The sequence below is a fragment of the Ambystoma mexicanum genome, chromosome 11 (assembly GCF_040938575.1).
Source record: "Ambystoma mexicanum isolate Mex_15411 chromosome 11, UKY_AmexF1_1, whole genome shotgun sequence".
NCBI classification, from domain to species: domain Eukaryota; kingdom Metazoa; phylum Chordata; class Amphibia; order Caudata; family Ambystomatidae; genus Ambystoma; species Ambystoma mexicanum.
In genome coordinates this window covers 256313083-256335669 of record NC_090934.1, presented here as the reverse complement: position 1 = coordinate 256335669, position 22587 = coordinate 256313083, and positions in this window count along the sequence as shown.

The window sequence follows — 22587 nt, the reverse complement described above, 5'->3', positions numbered from 1 at the left end:
GCAGGACTTTAGATAAGGGCTTCTTCTAGCGCTCTTTAAAACCTAGGCACTGGGTGTGTCCTCTTATCACGGCCACACTAACAATAACTCTTTATATTGCTCGGCCACTCTCGAGTCAATATCATTCCCCTTATATATACATTATACTCTTACGTTATATTTTGTCCCGCCTCCCTCCGTTACCTTCCCTTACTTGTTTTACGCATGCATGCTTTGCCAAAACATTTAGTCTTTTTTACTCACTGTTCACATGTTTTTCATCTACGGACACTCGGGATCACCGCCCTCGTTACCGCCTCTCTGTGCTGCTCGTCCGATCCGCTACTCGTAGAAGTGGGAGGTTTTTTTTGGGTGAAAGCAAGGGTCCCCTCACACCTAACCCGCAGGTTTTTCAATTAATCTAACCACTATCTACGGGGAGCTTCTCGTTCTATCAGCTGGATGGCAAAGGACTCGTGATATTGCCGAGGACCCAAAGTTACTTATGTCGATGGGTATCTTTATCTAATCGAAACCATCTAAACTCTGCTACCAAGTGAACTGAATGATCTCCAGCCAGCCCTCTGACTGGAGGATTTCCAAACAGCTCTTTAAGATGAGTAGCAGTACCCTCAAGATAGATGGGGATGCAGATACATACTCATGCATCAAATAATTAAGGCAACTCAATAGTTTGGCAAAGTGAGTCCAGTTAATGACAAGTTAAAAAAAGGGTAGTACAAAGAACATCAGCAATCGCTCGATCTTCTCGCTCTGTGACTTTAACAAACAAACACAGTATTTATAGCAAAAACTTGTCATTACTGACGTCATTCAACCTAGCATGCAACGTGATTGGTTATAGGAAGGTAACTTAACATAGGTACTATATCTGTATGTTGTAACGGGGAGAGAGGATTGTATAATTGCTGTCAGGTGGGGCAACTAAGCCCTCCCTCAAAATGGCCACCATGAACATCACTAAAAGTATGACGTCCCTCCCTGGACTCTAGATTACATGGTCCACTATGATTGGGTTGGCATCAACCCCACTCATACTTTCCATCTACGTCTAGCAGCATGCAGAAAGAACATCCAGGTGCAGAGAAGTTCGTCTGCACCCCTGCTTCCTTCCAATTATGTTACAATCAATCATTGCTTCAGTAGCCATGTGTCAATTGCTTCTTTACATTTTGGCCTTCAGTCTGCTCTGTGGACTGAGAACTTTTAAGGAGTAAGGGCATGGCAGGGATCCATGCGAAGGTGTGAAAGTCTCACTCTTCCAGCCTGCCCTGTCACGTGGCTGGACTCCGTTAAATCAGCCTTTTCTTCATGTATTTTTGTCTATTTGATTTAATTTTACCAATCCTCTGACATCTGTTGCTTATCTTGACCTTTCTGAACAGGATCTTCGGTTCTCTTCTCCTTAATTGTATCCAATGTCTGCATTTTCCAGTCAGATAAGACATTGGCTTTTGGCATGGTTATCCTTAGCTGGGTTTTATTCTGTGTCGGTTCTTCATTTTCTTGCTGCAACATACTCTAGTAACCTTTGTTCCATTCTGCTCATATGCGTAGTGGAGTTATATTCATTCATAAAGTGCTTCTTGAGGTATATACTTGTAAACGTTGGCACTTGCCGCAATCTATTTACTATTAAGCATAAGCAAGCTTCATGATTTCTTAGCTTCTTGCGGTTACTTTGCATCTGTACACGTTTAAAACAACTAAATATCTTCATCTTGTACTTGGCATAAGTTTCTTCATCCTGAGCCCAAGACGTCACTTATCTGTGGTATCTCTTTTATATTTCGTCTCTTATCAGTATTCTCAGGTCGTTATTTCTCTATATGTGTCTCAGTCCGATTTTGTATGATGTCACTATTCATTTTCCTTCATTATCTTCTTGGCTTCTTTGGATATTCCATTCTGATAACCGTCATATTCTCTGGGATGTAGATATGGCCTTTTCAATGGATATCCTACTGTCCAGGTTTTCTTAGGTGTCAGTATATTTATGGGTGCTGTTATTCTGATAGGTACTGGGCAGAGCCCATGTGCTGCTCTCTGCTGTCACATATTTTGGTGTGAAAGTACCGGGCACTAAGAGGGGGGCAACTGGAGTGGGGGCGATACTTGACACTTCCTCTTCACGCTTAAGTCTTCTCTCCTTCTTTTCTTTTCTCTTTTTTAAAAACAGATACCCACAGCGTTGCACCGCTCCCCCATGCTGGAAGATGCAGCCTCCCGATGAGAGACCACAGCTCCCATTACAGTTGAGTTGCATCCCCTTCCCTGTCTAGTTTCCGGCAATGCAAATGATGTGATCACAATTATGTGATAACCCTCCATACATACACTCGCACTGGAAACAAACAACTGACCCAGAGGCTTCCACGGCACAACGTTCTAAATGTTCACACTGTCACCAACTCCTCACGGAACATGAGCGACATCATCAGTGTAGACTGGGACCTCAGACACGGCACAGCTACCTGCTCCACCAGACCTCTGCCAATATAAGACAGCTCTTCACCCCCTGACACACAGAACTTCCTGGACTGCTATGCTGCACCATACCTCAAATCGGGGAAAGCTAAGGTGAGTGGTCCACACTTAAATATTCACACCATACCCTGGCGGAGCAGCGCCTGAGTCCACGTTAGGGCTCCAATGAGATAAATGGCAGATACAATCCCCATGGCTGTCACAACCTTCACTTTCTCCTCTACAGATTCACCAGGTGCCTTTGCTGTGCCATATTCTTCTCCCTGAGGCATAACCATCCTCTTCAGGCAATATTATCCACCAGGTGCCCTGACATACAGGACGTCCCCACTAATGGCAGGGCCGTCTAATTGATCCTGGTGCCCTGACTCTGCAGGATGTCCCCACTGATGATGATTGCATCTAGTGTCATGTTACTGCAGGATCTCCCCGCTGACAATGGGGCCCTCTGATTGCCTCTTGCAGTCTCGCTTCCACCCCCAGCTTCCCCCCTGCCTCCCTTGGTCTTGCTGTTTCGCTCTGCGCAGGGGTCAGCTCACCTTTGAGGGCTGGTGGGCCAGTGGATGTTTCCCCGGCAGGTCAATGATGCTTCCTTCCTTCCAGGTACTAGTCCCTCTGGAATTTCTGGATCCTCGCATCCACACAGGGCCAGAGCAAGGAGACACAAGACATAACATGTTGTTCATAATTGTTTGGTTTGACGTGGTTTGCTTTAAGGGCGAGTTGACACTAGAGTTCACTTTCTCAAGATGGCCATCAAGAACCAGCATGCTTTTTAAGGGTGCTTTTCTCTAAATCTTCAGGAGTTTTCACTCTTTCGAATCTGTGGTTCATTGTTATGGCTCAGTCTAGGAACTCTTACTGCAAGTTCCATCATGGGGTATAACTTTGTTTGGTGGCTTTCTCAATGACCTTTACGAGCTTGCACTAAGTTCCAACGTTGCAGCAGCCCTTTTCACTGTGGATTTCTCAGTGCCTTTAGGAACTCGCACTCCTAGTTCCAGCAGGGGCCATGTCCCAGCTATGTAACTTTCCCAGTGTACTCTGGTAGCTCGGACTGTAACTCTTAATATGCAGCAGGTCTTTTCAATGTGGATTTCTCGACACACTCTAGGAACTTGCACTCAAATTCCCAGTCTGCAGTGTGTCCTTGCAACGTGTCTTTACCAATCTGCTCTGGAACTCAGACTATAAATCCCATTAGCACCAGGGGGAATGGCACAAGCCAATCAGGACGCGGAGAACGTGGGCTATATCAGTCCATATAAGATGACTTTCCTTTCTAGCCCGCTGTGCCATTCTCCCAGGTACCACGTTTTTTTCTCTGGTTGGTGCTGGGCACCCTTTCTCCATTCACCCTGCAGTGCCCCCGCCCCTTTGGAACTTGCGCTCCCCTGCTCCACTCCCACACAACCCCAGTATTCCACCTACCACTAGCAGCAAGCCGCTGTCTCCCACTCTGCGCTTTGCCTGCTTGTCACCCCACCATGAAAATAGAAAAGAGACAATGGGCTTCATTACGGAAGCAACATACCGGCACCCTTTTCTGACCGCCAGACTACGAGTATGCCTGCAGGGAGAACCGCCCCCTGCTGGCATGGGTTCCACTGAAACACTGGCGCCGTAAGCAACGTTGCCGGTGCTTCCATGTCCCCATTCCCATGGAGTCCTTTGGGACTCCACAGGATGGGTACTTATAGTTCCCGCCGCCTGACATCCTGGACTGCCGGGACTTGTAATATTCCTGTGGCAGTGAAATATCCGGTGTCGGAAAACAGTGTTATGAGGTGGGCGGCACCCCACCAGTAGCACTGCCGGGTTTCCGCCGACCTCGTAACGAGGCCCGTCTATTTTCGGTTTACCCAGAAGCCATTATTCTTCATAATTAGTTTTTGGGGAAATCGGCCAATGCAAGACATGCAAAGCGGTTTACTATTAAAAAAACAAATAATGCACTATGACCTCCCTGTCTGATGGCCTGAGGTGCTATATAGCTGTAACTACCCATGTTGGGGGCGGGCTTCTGTGAGAATGACTCTGGGCCCTCGCCAAGGCCCTTGCTTCTCTTGACCCTTCAAAGGCTTATACTGGTGGGCCGTTACCACTGAAGCCTACACAAGACATGGCAGTTAATGCTCCAGAATGCAGCAAGTCTTCTCAAAGTGGCATTCTAAATGTGCTCTAGGGATTTCCACACTATGTCCCAGCATGCAGTGTGTGCTTGACTCATTACGGCCCATGCCATTGGAATTTGGCCTTGGTTATTTCTCCTAATTGAATGGACCATTTTTATTTTTTGTAACGCATTTTATTAGCATTTGTATTAGGTGCATACAAATAGTACAAAGTTACCAAAAATAAAACGTCGAAACTAAACAACGACAGTCTACATATGGAAGGTGCCTCCGACTCAGATGGGCATGGTTGCAGGTAAGGGTACAGTGTCTCAGGAAGTGAAGGGGGCAATGGTCACGGGGACATCGTCTCTGTTCCAATGCTTGGGTTCGGATAGAGCAAAATAATAAAGTTCATCAAGGGGGCTTATGATCTGCACTGAAGTGTATGTCTCGCAGGAGGGCTTTCCAAGAGTCAAGGGTGCCACTCGCTATGTCCCCACAAGGGATGATTCCATCTTGCCAGGCTCTGGTTTCGGCTGTGGTCCATCTTTCTAGTTCTCTCAACCAGCGTTCATGCCTCGGTCCTCCTGGTGTCTTCCATGCCATGGCTATGGTTCTCTTTGCCAGTATGCATGCAATATCCATCAACTTTACGACGTGTTTATATTTGCTTGGTCTAGGGTAAGTCCCTAATAGGCATTCTCCGGGTGTCCATGCATATCTGCGTATTCCGGCGTCTGAGCAGGTCTGTTGTACTCTGGACCAGAACGCCATTGCCTTGGTGCAAGTCCAGAACATGTGGATCAGATCAGCCTTGTCGGTCCCACACCATGGGCATGCTGAGGGGGCCTGTTTATTAAAGGAGGCCACCCTGTGTGGGGTCATGTACATCCGGTAAAGAACGTTTAGTTGTATCTGACCAAATCTAGAGTTTCTCGAGACCTTCTTGGGGTATAAAAGTGCTCTTTCCCATTCTTGGTCCGTGATTGCAGTTTCAAGGTCTACTTCCCACTTCGCCTTTAGTGCCGAACTTTTGGGATTGGGTTTGTCGTTGAGCCTTTTATATAGTCGAGAAACAGTTTTCCAGCCATCTGTAAGGTCGTGCATTTCTTGTAACAGTGGGTCCGGGGTGGGTTCCTCTGGCCAGCTGCACCAATTTTTCTTAGCGATTTGTTTGAGGCGATGATACCAGAGAAATTGGCCACTCGATAACCCTTCGTTGGTCTGTAAAGATTCGAAGTCCCTGAACTCGCCTTCCTCGAACATATCTCCCCATGTGTAAATTCCGAAGTCTTCCCATCTCCTAGCTATTGAGAGATCCGTTTGTGTTTTGCACACGTCAATCAGGATGGGGTTGTCTGGAGAGTAGGGATGTTTCACTTGCCTAATGTAGCAAGTTCTGGTCCAGATCTGCCTGCCAAGTTCGACAATCATGGGGGCATCGGGTTTCTGTTGCAGAGGGTCCCAAAGCGTTTCTCTGGGGAGTATTTTGGAGGAAGATTGTCGTATCAGCCCCAGCTCAGCAGATGGATCGTCCGAGAGCCACTTCGTCACATGGCTAAGCTGTGCCGCAAGATAATACAACTGGAGGTCTGGGAATTGTATTCCTCCTCCCTTATGCGGCAGGGATAGGGTAGCCAAAGACAATTTATGCTTGGTAGGTCCCCATAGGAAGTCCTTGATGAGTGACTCCAGTTTCTTAAAGAAGGGCGGTCTGACGTAGTGGCATATGTTAGCAAAGAAATATAAAAAACGGGGGAGAACTATCATCTTGATAATTGCTGCTCTTCCTACCATCGCAAGTGGGAGTCTTGACCAGAATTTCATAGATCTGCGAAGGCTGGTTATTGCTACTTCAGTATTGTATTCGTGTGTGAGCATCGGGGTGTGACTCACATTGATTCCTAAGTATCGGAACTTGTCCAGTTGCCACTCCATCCCTATATTCGGGAGTTCAGCCTCTTCGAGGCCTCTCAAGCTGGCCAAAGGGAAGGCTGAGGATTTCAGTCTACTGAATTTGATCCCTGAGTATTTTGCGAAGTTGTCCAGTACTTCCAGTGTGATTGGTGCGTTGGCTTGGGGGTCCCTCAAGTATAGGAGCACATCATCCGCGTACAGCGATATTATGTTGTGTTCGTTGCCTACCGTGATGCCTGCGTCAAAAAACTGCTTCCTTAAATATATGGCAATCGGCTCCAGGCCCAGTATATATAGCATGGGCGACAGCGGACACCCTTGTCTGGTGCCCCTCTGTATTTTCCAGGATTCGGACATCATTCCGCCGGTCTTTACTCTTGCTACGGGAGAATTATAAAGCACCGTGATCCATCTGATGAAGCCTTCGCCAAACCCAAACCCTCTCAGTACCTCGATAAGCCACTCCCAGTAGATGGAATCAAAGGCCTTAATGGCGTCAAGTGATAACAACGCTAGGTCCTCTTCTCTCGCATAGGTTTCGGCCATCATGTGTTGAAGCCGTCTCAGGTTGGCCGTAGTGTTGCGTCCTGGAACAAGGCCATTCTGATCTTTGTGTATTAGGGACCCAACCACCCTAGCAAGTCTGCAGGCCAGTATGGTGGTAAGAATCTTGCTGTCATAGTTTAACATGGCCAAAGGGCGATAAGAGTCACAATCGGTGAGTGGTTTGTTCGGTTTAAGCATGGGAATTATTATCATCTCTTTCATAGTGTTAGGTAGGACCCCATTTTCGTAAGCCTCCTGATAGACCCCATGGAGAATTGGGGTGAGAGTGGTTTCATATGTTTTGTAGAATTCAGGCGGAAGGCCGTCGCTTCCTGGAGCCTTACTAGTGATCTGTTGCCAGTGATCTGATTGCTGCTGTCACATCTTCAGCCGTGATTTCCAATTCCAATGCTTCTCTGTTCGCTGGATATTCTGGGGAGGCCTATCTCCTCCAGTGTGTCTTCAATATCTTCTCTGGGTATTTGTGTGTCATGGGAGTACATCTTGGAGTAGAATTTGGCAAACGCTTCATTAATACCCAGTTGTGTCCTGTGTCGTATCCCCTTTTCATCGAGTATCTCCATTGGGAGGTGTTTGGGGCGTTCTCGCTTGCACAACCAAGCCAGCAGTCTTCCAGGTTTGTCGGACTCCCTGTGGGATCTAGTGGTGTATGTTGCAAAATCAAACTTCTCCAGTCTATCCCAGGAAGATTGGCATTTCTCGCGGGCTTCCTTCAATCTCCCTTCAACTTCTGGTGTAGTGCATGAGGTGGATTCCAGTCGGAAGATCTCCTCTTCCTGTGCTTCGAGTTCAGCCCTCAGTTGCCAACGAGTGCCTCCAGCTTTGGATATTATTTCTCCTCTGGCCACTACCTTCATGGCCTCCCACACTGTGCTCCAGGTGGATACTGAGCCTTGGTTAATGTCGATATATTCCTCTAGTTTTTCGGCAAGGTCCTCTCTGAATATAGGGTCGGCGAGGGTCGCAGTGGGCATTCTCCACATGGGGATTGGTGGTCTAGGCCCCTTGACTTGCCATTGCATAACCAGTGGGGAATGGTCAGAGATTGATCTTCCCAAATATGTTGTGGCTTCAGCCAATGAGGCTTGTTCTCTGTCGATAAACAAGTAGTCGATTCTTGTGTAGACCTTGTGTGGGGCCGAATAATAGGAGTAGTTCCTTTCGTCGGGATGTTGTTCCCTCCAGATATCAACCAAGTCGAGGTGTTCCAGCGCATCCGTCAGGGCAGATGTTGCGGGGTTGCTTGGGTGGGGGGGTGGTATAGACCTGTCTTTAGAGCCATCAATGACGCAATTGAAGGGCCCCCCCCCTTATGAAGGTCTTGTTCCGATGGTGTGTCATCCGTGAACATATTGCTTTGAGGTGTGAAGGTATTCCGTGTTGCGGGAAGTACTAGGCAAATTGGAGTCTGCTCAATAGTGCCCCACATTATTACGTACCTTCCCTCCTTGTCAGATTCGAACCCTTGTAATTGGAAGGGTACATTTGGGTTCACCCAGGTGAACACTCCCCTCGAGTATTTGGAGTAAGGTGATCCTCTCCCGGTCCCAGCCCATTTGTCCGCTAGTTTAGACATGGCATCTTCCGTGAGATGTGTCTCTTGCAACATTGCAATCGATACTTTCTTCCTGCGGAGGTAGGACTGTATTCGATTCCGTCTCAGGTATGAGCTCATCCCCCTCACATTCCACGTCATTACTTTGAGATGTGACGCCATCGGAGCAATGCCTCAGGCCCAGCTGGCCGCTCCCCGTCGGGAGTCTGGAGCGATCTCAATCGTGAGTTACGATACAGCAGGCGAGGGTATCCGGGTTCCACACCCTCTGAGTCGTAGCATGTATCCTTCTTGCGCTTTTTCGGCGGTAGTGATATGTAGACTGTGTAACTAACAAAACAGTTAACAGAACTCGAACTGGTGCGCCCAGCAACTACATCTTCGTTGTGGTGCTCAGGCGCTCTCGAGCCGTATAGACCCATCCGGGTATCGGGCGCGAGGTAGGTTAGGCAGGTGGTTGACCCGACCTAGGTTGTTTGCGGGGGATAGGGCTGGCGTCTGGTGGCGAGGCCGAACGAGGGCCGTTTCTGCGTAGCTAACTGTTAGTTGGATTACCTTCCGAGGTCCGAACACATGTGCTTGTTGTGTCCTTCTATGGGGTCGTGTCTCGTGCGGTCTGGGGAGCATCTGTCCCTTCTGCGAGGTTGTTATCTTCTAGCCACATATTAGCGGCTGTTGGATTCTCCAGAAATATCGCCCGTCCCTTGAAGATGACCTTCAGTCTCCAGGGGTAGAGCAGCATGTATTTCAAGTTTAGCTGTCTTAGTCTTGCTTTCACTGGTACAAATGAGTTTCTTTCCCTCTGAACTTTCTGGGTATAATCAGGGTAGATAGCGATTTTGGAGTTACCTCGTTCTATGGGACCTTCCTCTCTGGAATACCTCAGGATGGCCTCTCTGTCCTGAGAGTTGAGTATTTTGCCAATTATGGGGCGAGGGTGCGAACCAGGTGGGGGCCTCTTTTGGAGGGACCTATGTGCCCTTTCGACTGAGAATCCTTGGGTTAGCTTCTCGGCGCCTATCTCTTGTAGTATCAGAGACTCAGTGTAGGCCATGGGATTCGGGCCTTTGCTTCCTTCAGGTACTCCCGGTATTCTGATGCTTCCCCTTCTAGCCCGACCCTCGGCTTCCTCAGATCTTGTCTCTAGCGCTGCCACCTTCCTCTCTAAGTCTGACTTTGGCTTTCAGGGCTACGGTGTCTTCGGTCGTTTCGCAAATGGTTGTCTCGGCGTTCGTCACTCTCTCAGTCAAGTTTCTGGCATCTTGGCGCATGAGTTGGATGTCGGATCTGAATTCATCAATCTTAGTGTCTATGTGTGTTCTAAGCGAAGCTATAGCCTCCATTACCTGGGTATGGTTGTCAGCGGTTTCTCCCTCTCTTGCCTGTGACAGTTCCGGGGTGGGAGGGCGAGTATGCGTAGGGGTTTTTGATTTAGTGGAAACATACGAGTCCATAGTGGCTGGTTTCCCTTTGTTCCAGGCAGCCATGTTCAAGTCGTGCGTTGTTCAACTCGCTGCAGGGGCAAGGCGTGTAAATTATGGAGCAATCCGGATAGATTCAGGACCGGGCAGGTGTGCCAGGCTTGTTTTTGCAACGTCTTATGTATGTTGGGGCCAGGGGACAGATTTGTGGCCGTCAACTCAAAGTGGTTGGGTGTTAATTGTCCTGTGCCCCGGACCCCATTGCGTGTGCGTGATCCTCAAAGGTCTGAGACCAAATGACGTGTTGTCCATTTATATCTGGTGGACAGTTCCTGGGGCGGGGGCCACTCGCCTCTACTGCTTATGTTACCCCCGGCACATGTGGTGGGCGCAATGGGTGATTCCCACCAACTCCTCACCTTAACTGTCCACCTCCACTTCAATGAGGTCGGATGATCCGGAGCCCGCCACCTCGATGCCTCCCTGCCGCTCCTCTCCCTGGGCGCAGACTCGAGCCCCCGGGTGTTCGGGCGAGTGTGCTTGGCGTCTCCAAGCTCGTTGCGGGCCTCTGGGCAGCGATGGGAAGGAGTCCCGGATGGCCAATTCTGGGCCTCCCGACCCGCTCCCTCCGTTCCAGGCGGCACACGATCAGCGCAGCCCCCAATCTCGATCGGGGTAGGCACCCTGCAGCAGTCCACAGCACGGCGAGGGGCGCCATAGGCGTGTCATGCCGGCACTCTTGGGCTCCCGCACGGAAGACCGGGACCCAGAGTATTCCCTGCAAGCTCCGGGAGGTGCACCCACGGGAGCCGCAGCGTATGGCTTCGCCTCCTCAGGAGAGGCTGTATTCAATGGCGATCCGCCATCTTGGAAGCAGTTGAGAACGGGCAGGGGGGGGACCAGTCCGAATGCGGCCCCTCACGTCCTGTAAGTCTGTTTTCACAGCGGATCAGCTCTACCTTGTCGGGGACCGCTTCCTCTGTCCTTGCAGTCACTTTTTCGTCCCCGAGGGTGCAAATCAGGTCGGCAACAGGATCAAGAAACAGCGCCACGGCCGGAGCTCGGCAATTCAGCCTCTGCACGCCATAAGCTCCAGGCCACGCCCCCCTTGAATGGACCATTACAACATATCTGCACTTTGTCCTCCAGGATATGCCTGCTAGCCTCTGCTTCTTGTCTGGCTTCTGGTGTTGCCTCCTCCCCTAGTTTGCAGGTGTCTGGCCACCATGGCAAAGGTCTCTCCAACGGTACAATGCTGTTACATCACCAGGCTTCTTTTCGTGAAGTTTTTTGCAGAATGTTTTCAGCTGAAAAAAGACTCATTGAAAAATATGGAGGCGGGGTAAGGGGCTAAACGGGATAGGAGATGTGGAGAATAGGGACTAGATAATAGGGAAGGAATGGCTTGGGGGGAACCACCCCCAATAAACAGGAAATCTGAGTTTTTTCAGCCAGAATTATTCAACAAAAAATTCAACCAAAAGCAACTGTAGATCTAAGAACATAGAAGCCTCTCCAACAGCTTCTAATGCCAGTAGCGAGCAGCGATTCCATTGGACTTCTTGCTCTCGCCTTGTCTCTCTACCACCCCACGTATTCCACATGATTAGGGGAGCATCGCTTATCTTTTCTGCTGCTGAGAGGATCTGTGCCAGACATTTGTCAATTGCACACAGCATTGCTTTGTGTCATTCACAGGTCAAGAGTATTCCACATTCCTGCCCCTTTCACTGATGTCTCAATTCCTGCAGACCTCTTTCCCAAAATACCAGACACTTCTTTTGAGCCAAGGAGCAGTGGGCCGGGTCGGCTGACTGTCACCATGGAAAACAGACTTCAGAAAGGATAATCTGCTGTGGCTGATGGAAGGCACTTCATCACAAGGGTTAGGAACTTTCCTAGTTGCATATGATAACATGCAGTTTAGTTTCCAGCAGATAATGGTTCTGCTTTGCATCTCTTTATTAGGTGTGTCTGGGAACGTGGATTTCTATTCATAACATTCAAGGGTTCTCCTTTCCAACTCTTTAGCAGATGTAGTTGAATTCCCAGTATCCAGGGTTTCTCCATTTCACCTCTTTCTCAGAGGAACCTGGGAACTTGAACCTATTTGCACAGAATGTTTCTCTATTCCCGTTCATTAATATCACTATGGACATGGACATCAAGTCTCAGAAGTCAGTGTTTTCTCAAATCAATCTTCCAGTCACTAAAATCCTACCTTTGGGGATTTGCCTGGTCTCACTGCTCCCTGGCGTTCTGTCTATAGCTCATAGTCTCCACTCTCTGGTCCTCTGACCGCAGAGGCGTAGACAGGGTAGGGCCTGAGTGGGCCAGGCCCACCCAAAATCTGTAAATGCCCACTCAGCCTAGCTGTGTGGGCATTTTCAGATGTCAATGTTGCTGAGGTGGGCCTGACTACATTAGCTTCAGACCCCACTTATTAGACAATCCTGGCTACGCCTCTGTCTGACCGGTTCTCCTCGTGTCTGACGTATGGTCTCATGTGCACACTGGGCATTAGTATCCTTTATATGGTGCAACCAGACCAATCGAGCGGGATCTAGCTCTAGTGTGAGGTGTCATCCTATGAAATGAGACCAGAGAGCCTCAAATGCCCACATTTTTTCTAGGCACTTCTGCTTGTGAGGGAATAGTTTTTGGCTGATGTATGAAACTGGCTTCTCCCTTCCCCCCTCGGGTTTGTGATAGGACACTGCTGTTCAATTTATACATGGCGGATCTCCCTCCAGTATTAAAAGCGTCAGCACATTGCCCACCATCAGTAAACGATATTCCAATCCCTTTTATGATATATGCAGACGATATTGTCATCTTCGAGCATACATATTCTGGAATTGATAGGGTGTTGAAAGAATTGAGCAACTACGTGTTAGAAAACCATCTAGTGATAAATTATACGAAAACTAAAGCTATGCTGTTTTCACGTCACCAGATACGAAAGCTCCCTCTCATACTAGACAATCAACCTCTAGAATATGTGTCCAATTGTATGCACTTGGCTTAAAATTAAGCGTATTAAATAACACTCATGAAATACTAGCTATTAAAACTGTAAGAGTAAGACAATTGATGTCTGTATTTACTCATTTTGCTTGTAAGACAGCAGGTTATAGTTTAAGTGGGATAAGGCAACTTTACATTCAGTCCTTCTGCCCTGCCGTCTTGTACGGTCTAGATACTGTATTATCTAGTTATGACTGGCTAAATGTATTGGAGGGCACTTTCTGGAAAAGAATCTTAAAACTGCCTCAGGCTGTTCCAATGGCCCAATTAAGGCTGGAATAGGGTTTGACTTCTTTGAAGAAAATGGCCTTGTTAAGACGAAGCAATCAGTATTTGAAAAAAGCATACTTTCCCAACTGCCCAGTTCTCAGGATTTTACGAGGGCTGTGTTAAACAAACTAAAAGTTAGGAACTCCGTTATACAACCGAGAATGAGAAATTCTTTAAACTTGTTGGTTGGTCCCCCGAATGTTGTAAAATTGCCACTGAGGCAGAATACTATGGAATTAAATCAATTGTTAATAAGAAAATCAAGATGTGGGACTGGAATTTGAATTTCTCACATCTGGGCAAATTGCCCTTTTATCACAGAGTCAGCAAAATGGCATATAATACTTTTAGTCCGCAAAAATCTTTGATGGGATGCCCAGATCCAAGTGTCCGAGAACTAATTGTGAGATTACCGACCAATCATCGGTCCTTTCAATCACAGGCCCTAGACTTGTCATCCCTTTATATAATCGTCATTGCAAAATCTGTAAGATATTACACCTCTTAGAAACTCTGATGCACGTGTTAACCAGATGTTAGCGAATGGGGAACATTTATATATGTAATCTTAGAGAATTTGTGATGAATCTTAATAATATTAAGAAATTCTGGTTTAAATCATCTACATATTGCTTTATTTTGAATATGGAACATTATCGAGAAAATGTTGATAGCTGAATTGAGTTAAATATTTTATTATTCAGACTGTAAAATACTTTTAGTTTGTAAACTAACACAATATGACATTGGGCCTCATTACGAGTATGGAGGTAGCCATGGTGCTATTATCGCCATATCAAAACGCAAAGAGGTTGAGGGGGGTTGTTAGGAGTCTAAAGCAGACTCTCAAATAAAGGGTTTAACCCTTAAATAATAGACACTAGAGCTTATGACTCCAAAATACCGCTTTCTTATTATAAGAAGAGAAGTTAGCTCATGTCCTCAAACTATAACCAACACTCGAAAATGATTACGGCATTACTACTATGGGTAGAAAAAGTACATATTTTAATTTTCATTATACAAAAATACGTAACACATATATCATATAAAAAGATTCAAAAACGTTTGTAAACAGGTGTGATCAAAGGGCTAGTGTAGTACTAGACAGAGATTCACTGCAATGGTGTGTGCGAAACATCTCCAAAACCAAAGCCCAAAAAGTGGCCTAGATGTTAAAGTGGCTTGTGTCGTGCATCATCATTTGGACATACCTAAATTCATCACTCTTCCACTTCATACTCATTCATTCCATTCAATTACTCATGTATTCATATTCACTCAAACCTATAAAAATTCAAACAATGGTTAAAAAGCCCAACATGTTTCTTTCTTAGTCTATTCAGGGGTTTAATCCTTGGAAATTCATCAGGGGCAACACAGATTTGCAGCTGTTACACACAAACAGTATATTGGGGCTATTCTATTAGCCTAGTCAGGTCAATACTTTGTAACATAGGTCAAGTAATATGCTGAATTAGCGATAGTTCAGATCTTCTGTTTCATGAAGACGTGAAGAGAGGACTACAGGAGGTATCTTCCCCTTGTCGATGGTCCAGAGTGTCGAACGTAAAGGGTGTTGTCTTTCCAGTTGCTTCTTATTGGTGAAAAGTTAACACCTCATAAGATGTGCGAATCGTCCGACCTTTGCGTTATTGCGGTAACGGGTCTCAAGAATGGTAGAGTTACATTGGAGATCGTTCTACTAGTATACGTCAGGCATCAGGGTGACATCTGATACGCAGTCTTTCTTCCAGTCAGACCAGAGGTTTTACTCTGTGTGCTTGTCAGTCCGGTTCCAGGAAACGGGAAAGATGTGGCAGGGTCACAGCTTGAATCAATCCTTCAGTTTCCCTTTCGCTCGAGCGTGGATGCCTGTCAGAACTCACCCTCTCCTTAAGGGCGTGTGCTTAGTGAATTCTGGGCATCCGTCGTCTATAAATAGTAAGTGCGCTGTCCTAGGCAGTCCATTCCGTGAGTTCGTGCTACAGGGATCAGCCAGCTGGAACGTCTGTCTCACAGGCTCGTTATCGCATTCCATGGCTACCCCATACCGCATACTGGGTTCTCGGTATGGGGACTTACCGGGTCATTCCAACCTTGGAGGACCCGGTAAGTCCCCATTCTGAAAACCATTCCCCATTCTCATTCGAGCCCCCATAGGTGTCAAGATCCGAGTCCACCTCCCCTTTCTCCTCACCTGACTCCTCCGAGGTAAGTTCACAAGGGTCCGTCTCAATCTTGCCTGGCTTCTCCTTAGCCCTTGGCACCTTGCCTTTCGGTGTTCTGGTCTTCTTTTCGTGAAGGTAAGGTCTGGCCCCTCCAGAGGCCACCTTGACAGAGGAGTGGACCTGTCACCGGGGACCCCCAGGGGGCCAGCCTCAGCTCTAGGGAAAAAGCCTGAAGGCAGAAAAAACCCTAGTCCGTAGATGGGTTCAGAAGACAGGTCCTTTAGATGGTCAGATCTTAGGTTGCAGTTCCAAGATACCAGGTATGATGACGTACTCAGTGTAGCTGAAGGCAGGAATCCAAGAAGCTAATGCCAAGATACGGAGTGGAAGGGTATCAAACCCTGGGAGAAAGGTAGGTGAGGGAAGGTATAGTAAAGAAAAGATACATAGGAGTTAGAAGCAACAGGAAGGGACTACTGTGCCAAGTCAGGGAGAAGGAAGCAGGAATGCCTCAGGTAGTTAGAAGCAGCGCTGAACCACCACGGCGGAGCGGAAAGGAACAACCCCGCCAGAAGGCAGTACGCCGAGAAGGCAGGAAAGTAGGATAAGCAACAGGGGCTCAAGGAAACGCAGAAGCGGCTAAGCGCAGCGCCTCCGCGCCCGTTAAAGAAAGAAAACACCAGACAGAAGGGCTGAGAGAACAGCCGATAGCGAGACCAGCAGGGAAGCTCCTGTTCACGGCACGGAACACAGTGCGAAGAAGTACCCTCGCGGCCGGAGCTAGGATGTAGACCAGGCAGCAGTGGCGTTAAGGAAAAAGGTAGATGGAAAGTTAGAGCGAGGGAAGAACAGGGAAGCGGAGAGGCACCGTACCAAAATTAGCGGCGGCAACCTCGAACAAAGCAGAACGTTAGCGAGCACGAAGACAACAGTAAAGGTAGAGGAAAAGAGATACAGGGAAGGAACAAGGAGAATAAAGACGAGAAGAGTAATACACGGGATGGCGATAATCCAAAAGTCGGAGCGTTGAGAGAGTGAAACAACAGATACAACGCGCCGAGAAGTGGGCGGAGCCAGATTATATAAGCTCAGGCGCCAATCTTGGATCCTGACAGTATACCCCTTTCCTCTCAGGGTACCCCCCGGCTTGCCCGGGTGAAGGCGATGAAATCTTCTTAAGAGCCTAGGGGCATGAACATGGCTTACTGGTTCCCAAGACCTCTCCTCCACGGGATAGCCTTTCCAGTGAACCAGGTATTGGAGCCGACCTCTGTGGTATCTGGAGTCCACCAGGTATGCCACTCCGTATTCTTCTGGAACTGAATGTACCTGGGCTCGACTCTTGCGGATGGGTCTGAGGAACGGGTCTACCTTGTATTCCTTGAGCAAGGAGACGTGAAACACCGGGTGAACACTTTTGAGATAGTCAGGAAGTTTGAGCCGAAAGGCAACCGGGTTGACCTGTTGGAGAACGGAAAACGGTCCAAGATAACGGGGGGAGAATTTTCCAGCATGAACCCATCTAGGAAGAAATCTGGTTGAGAACCAGACTAGTTGTCCTGGTCCCCATGTAGGATTGGAAGCCCTACTCCTATCTGCCCATCTCTTCTGTGATTGTTGGCTGAGTTGGTGTGCCTTCTTGGCGAGTTCATGAACATCCTGAAGGTCCTGTAAAACTCCGTCCAAAGCCGGAATCTTGGTGGCTAGGGAGCCAAACCTGGGTAGATGTTTGGGATGAAAACCATAAGTGCACAAAAAAGGACTCATTTGGATAGTGGTATGCAGAGTATTATTGTAAGCGAACTCAGCTTGGGAAAGGAAACAGTGCCATCTCTCTTGTTGTGTACTGCAGAAACACCTCAAGTACTGCTCCAGGCTCGCGTTTAACCTCTCGGTTTGTCCGTTACTCTGGGGGTGGTATCCCGAAGAAAGGGCTCTGTTGATACTCAGGGTCTGGCAAAGCGAAGCCCAGAATTTGGACGTGAACTGAGGTCCTCGGTCAGATACAATGGTCTGGGGTAGACCGTGTAGATGAACTATGTCTCGGAGAAAGATTTCAGCAGTCTTAGAAGCAGAGGGTATTTGTTTAAAGGCTGAAAAATAGGCCAGTTTGCTGAATGAATCTATTGTGACCATAACCACCGTCATACCCTCAGAAGGGGGGAGATCGACGATGAAATCCATAGAAATATGTTCCCATGGTCGTGACGGTAGGGAATGTTGTTGTAGGAGTCCGAGCGGTTTACCAGTTCGGTATTTGTTAGAGGCACAGATTGAGCAAGAGGTAACATACTGATATACATCAGTCTTCAATTTAGGCCACCAAAAGCCTCTTTGCAAGAGTTCATAGGTCTTTCTGATGCCCGGGTGACCCGACAGGGGAGTATCATGGCACCACGAAAGGACAAGCTTCTGGAGATCCTTGGTGGGAATGAAAAGGGCGTGATCATGATAGTACAGTCCATCCTTGCCTTGGATGACCGTGGCGGGTAGTTCTGTACCAGACTGATAATGAGGTATCAGATCTCGGAAAAAGGAGACAGTGGAGGCTAAGACTTTGAGATTGAGGAAAAGGCGGTCATGTCCCTTGTAGGTTCCTGGACTGTCCCCGATACTTCGTGATAAGGCGTCTGCCTTTTTGTTTTCTGTGCCTGGGATGTAGGTTATTATGAAGTCGAACTGTAGGAAGAAATATGCCCACCGAGCATGCCGGCATTGGTGCACTCCATTTCTTGTAGAACTCGGAGATTGCAGTGGTCAGTTCTGATCACGAAGGGATGGGTTGCGCCCTGTAAGAGATGCCGCCATTCTTGGCAGGCTAACTTGATGGCTAAGAGTTCTCTCTCCAAGACGGAGTAGTTCCGTTCACTACTGGTGAGGGTCTTTCAGAAATACGCCACCGGGTGTTTGTAGCTATCAGCTGTCTTCTGTAATAGGATGGCACCTACTGCTCCTATCGAAGCATCCGTCTCCAGGATGTATGGTATGGTCTGGTCCGGCTGTACCAAAATAGGAGCGGAGGAGAAACATTCCTTAAGGGTCTGAATAGCTCTCTTGTGTTCATCCCCCAAGGCAAACTTGACTCCCTTCTTGAGCAGGGATGTGAGAGGAAGCACTAGGTTGGAAAAGGTGGGTATAAATCTTCTATAAAAGTTGGCTAATCCTAAGAAGCTTTGTAGCTCTTTGATAGTGCTGGGTTCTCTCCACTCCATGATGGCCTTGACCTTAGTTGGGTCCATCTCTATGCCGTTGCCAGATAAAACGAATCCCAGGTAGGATACAGAAGTGGTCTCGAATTTACATTTTTCCGGTTTCACCAAAAGCTGGTGTTCAAGAAGACGTTGGAGTACCTTCCTCACCAGTGACCTGTGTTCGGTTAATGACCGAGAGTATACCAGGATATCGTCCAGATACACCACAACCGAGAAAAACAACATGTCTGCAAACACCTTGTCCATATACCTCTGAAAGATAGCTAGGGCGTTGACCAGGCCGAACGGCATCACCCGGTATTCGAATAACCCGAAAGGAGTGCGGAATGCGGTTTTCCACTTGTCGCCTTGTCTTATTCTTAGGAGATGGTAGGCGCCTCTTAAGTCCAGTTTGGTAAAATATACGGCTCCTTGCACCGCCTCCAAGATGTCTCGGATCAATGGCATAGGATACTGGTCTCTGATCGTCACCTTATTCAGCCCTCTGTAGTCAATACATGGACGCAGTTCAGCACTGTCTTTCTTTGGTATGAAGAATAAGGAGGCTCCACAGGCTGATCTCGACTCTTGAATGAGCCCGTTTTGGAGATTGGAGTCCAGATATTCTCGCAGGACCTTCCTTTCTCGGAGTGATTAAGGGTACATCCGCCCGAAAGGAATCACTGCTTCTGGTACTATGTCGATGCCGCAGTCTTCTGGTCTGTGGGGAGGAAGTTCACGTGGTTGGATGTCTATGAATACCTCAGAGAACTCGAGATATTGAGGTGGAACCGAGGCTATGATTGTCGAACTCTGTGTAGGAAGTGGTTCTGCTTCGGGGTGAGTGGAGGAAACCATGCTGCCCATACAAGTTGACTTACAAAAGAGTGAGTTGAAGCTCACTCTATTGGCCTTCCAATCGATGTGGGGATTGTGTTTCCTTAGCCACGGAATACCTATGACCAGAGGGAAATGGGCCGCTCTGATCTGATCGAAGACCAGATATTCCGAGTGATGGCTCATCTCCATCCTTAGTGGTATTGATTCTGTGGTGATAGGTCCGGATGACAAAGGTCTACAGTCTACGCCCTCTACCGGAATGGGAGTCGTTTTAGGTTTGGTAGATAAGTGGTGTTCTATAGCCCAGTTCGCATCCATGAAGTTACCTGCAGCTCCACAGTCCAGCATGGCAAGTACCTCAATGGGACTCGAAGGTGATAACCATAACCTGACCTGGAACACCATCAGGCTGTTTTCCTCAGGGTTGTTCATGGTTCTTGAGTGGTTGCAAGGGTACTTGGCACTTCCCCCGAGACTTCACTTGCTGTAGATCGGGGGTTGAAGTTTTCCTTCCTCCGGGGTGGTACTTCCGGACAGTTTCTCAATAAGTGTTTGGTGGAACCACAATACATGCATAACCCGGTCTCTCTTCTTCGTTTACGCTCTTCCGGTGTAAGGGGTCCCCGGGTAGTACCGACTTGCATGGGTTCTTCAGATGAGACGTTGGTCCGGGTTGCAGGAGAGGGGGTCGGTAGACTGATAGACGGAGGATTGCTCCTGAATCGTCTTCTTTCTTGCCGCATTTCTGTTAGCCGGAACTCAATCTGTAACAACAAGGTCATCAGTTCTTGGCAAGATACTGGTCGGGCTACACGAGCTAACTCGTCCTTGAGCTCGTCGTGGAGTCCTCTCCGGAATATTGTTTGTTGGGCTGAATCAGGCCAGTCTGCCTTAGCCGCTAGTCTCTGGAGGTGGGAGATGTAGGTCTGGACGTCTGTGTTCCCTTGTTCGACATCCAGGATAGCTTCGAAAGAGGAGTAGAACACCTCAGGTCTGTCGAATCGTTCCTTGAAGCTCTCTACAAAATGATCATAATCAATCAAGGAAGGGTTGTTTCTGGCCACAAGAGGAGTGGCCCAAGCCAGAGCATTTCCTGTGAGATTGGCAATGATGAATCCAACCCTAGATCTTGCCGATTCATAGGCATGGGTACGGAAGGCAAAATATACACCACAGGCATCAAGGAATTCCTTCATTCCTCCCGGATGACCGTTGTATTTGCCGAAGGAAAGGGGTATCGCTGGTAGATCTCCGCGGTCGTCTCTATGTAGGACTACCTGCTGTCGGAGTGCTATGTTCTCTGTCCTCAAAGCTTGGACTTCAACTGTGAGGTTCTGCATTGCCGCCACCAGTTCTTGGTATTGTTCCAAGGAGGCCATGTTAGGGTTCAGGCGTTGTATTCTGTCAGGATCCGAGTCCACCTCCCCTTTCTCTTCACCTGACTCCTCCGAGGTAAGTTCACAAGGTTCCGTCTCAATCTTGCCTGGCTTCTCCTTAGCCCTTGGCACCTTGCCTTTCGGTGTTCTGGTCTTCTTTTCGTGAAGGTAAGGTCTGGCCCCTCCGGAGGCCACCTTGACAGAGGAGTGGACCTGTCACCGGGGACCCCCAGGGGGCCAGCCTCAGCTCTAGGGAAAAAGCCCAAAGGCAGAAAAAACCCTAGTCCGTAGATGGGTTCAGAAGACAGGTCCTTTAGATGGTACAGATCTTAGGTTGCAGTTCCAAGATACCAGGTATGATGACGTACTCAGTGTAGCTGAAGGCAGGAATCCAGGAAGCTAATGCCAAGATACGGAGTGGAAGGGTATCAAACCCTGGGAGAAAGGTAGGTGAGGGAAGGTATAGTAAAGAAAAGATACATAGGAGTTAGAAGCAACAGGAAGGGACTACTGTGCCAAGTCAGGGAGAAGGAAGCAGGAATGCCCCAGGTAGTTAGAAGCAGCGCTGAACCACCACGGCGGAGCGGAAAGGAACAACCCCGCCAGAAGGCAGTACGCCGAGAAGGCAGGAAAGTAGGATAAGCAACAGGGGCTCAAGGAAACGCAGAAGCGGCTAAGCGCAGCGCTTCCGCACCCGTTAAAGAAAGAAAACACCAGACAGAAGGGCTGAGAGAACAGCCGATAGCGAGACCAGCAGGGAAGCTCCTGTTCACGGCACGGAACACAGTGCGAAGAAGCACCCTCGCGGCCGGAGTTAGGATGTAGACCAGGCAGCAGTGGCGTTAAGGAAAAAGGTAGATGGAAAGTTAGAGCGAGGGAAGAACAGGGAAGCGGAGAGGCATCGTACCAAAATTAGCGGCGGCAACCTCGAACAAAGCAGAACGTTAGCGAGCACGAAGACAACAGTAAAGGTAGAGGAAAAGAGATACAGGGAAGGAACAAGGAGAATAAAGACTAGAAGAGTAATACACGGGATGGCAATAATCCAAAGGTCGGAGCGTTGAGAGAGTGAAACAACAGATACAACGCGCCGAGAAGTGGGCGGAGCCAGATTATATAAGCTCCGGCGCCATGTTGGGTGAGGACTCGACCGCTCACCGCCGGAACCACCAGCGATTCCAATCTTTCCAATCTTGGATCCTGACAATAGGGCTCAATGGGAATGGGGAAGGAGCTAATAATGGGCCCGCAAATAGCAGGCCCGTTATTAGCTCCATGGTCCCTTTGCGGGACCCGCTAAGGGACCTCGGAATACAGAGGTAAGGGTTTACCGGCACCGGCATACTTGGTGCCGTTAACCCCTTACCTCCAACCTCGTAATAAGGCCCATTGTATTTACTTCTGTATTTGTATATATGTGAAATGTTCCTGATAAACTAGACACATTAAATAAAAAGAAATAAAAAAAATAGCACAACACCTGGATACACCATTGATGTATCAATTTGTAATGCAAAGGGCTGGTTTAAAATGTTGAGTGATCAACACTGGTGGATGACACACCACCTTTTTCAGCTCTTGAAAAGATTTCACAGAAGGTGAGCTCAACCTTAAGATGTATGGCTTGCTATTTAATGGCATGCCGGTT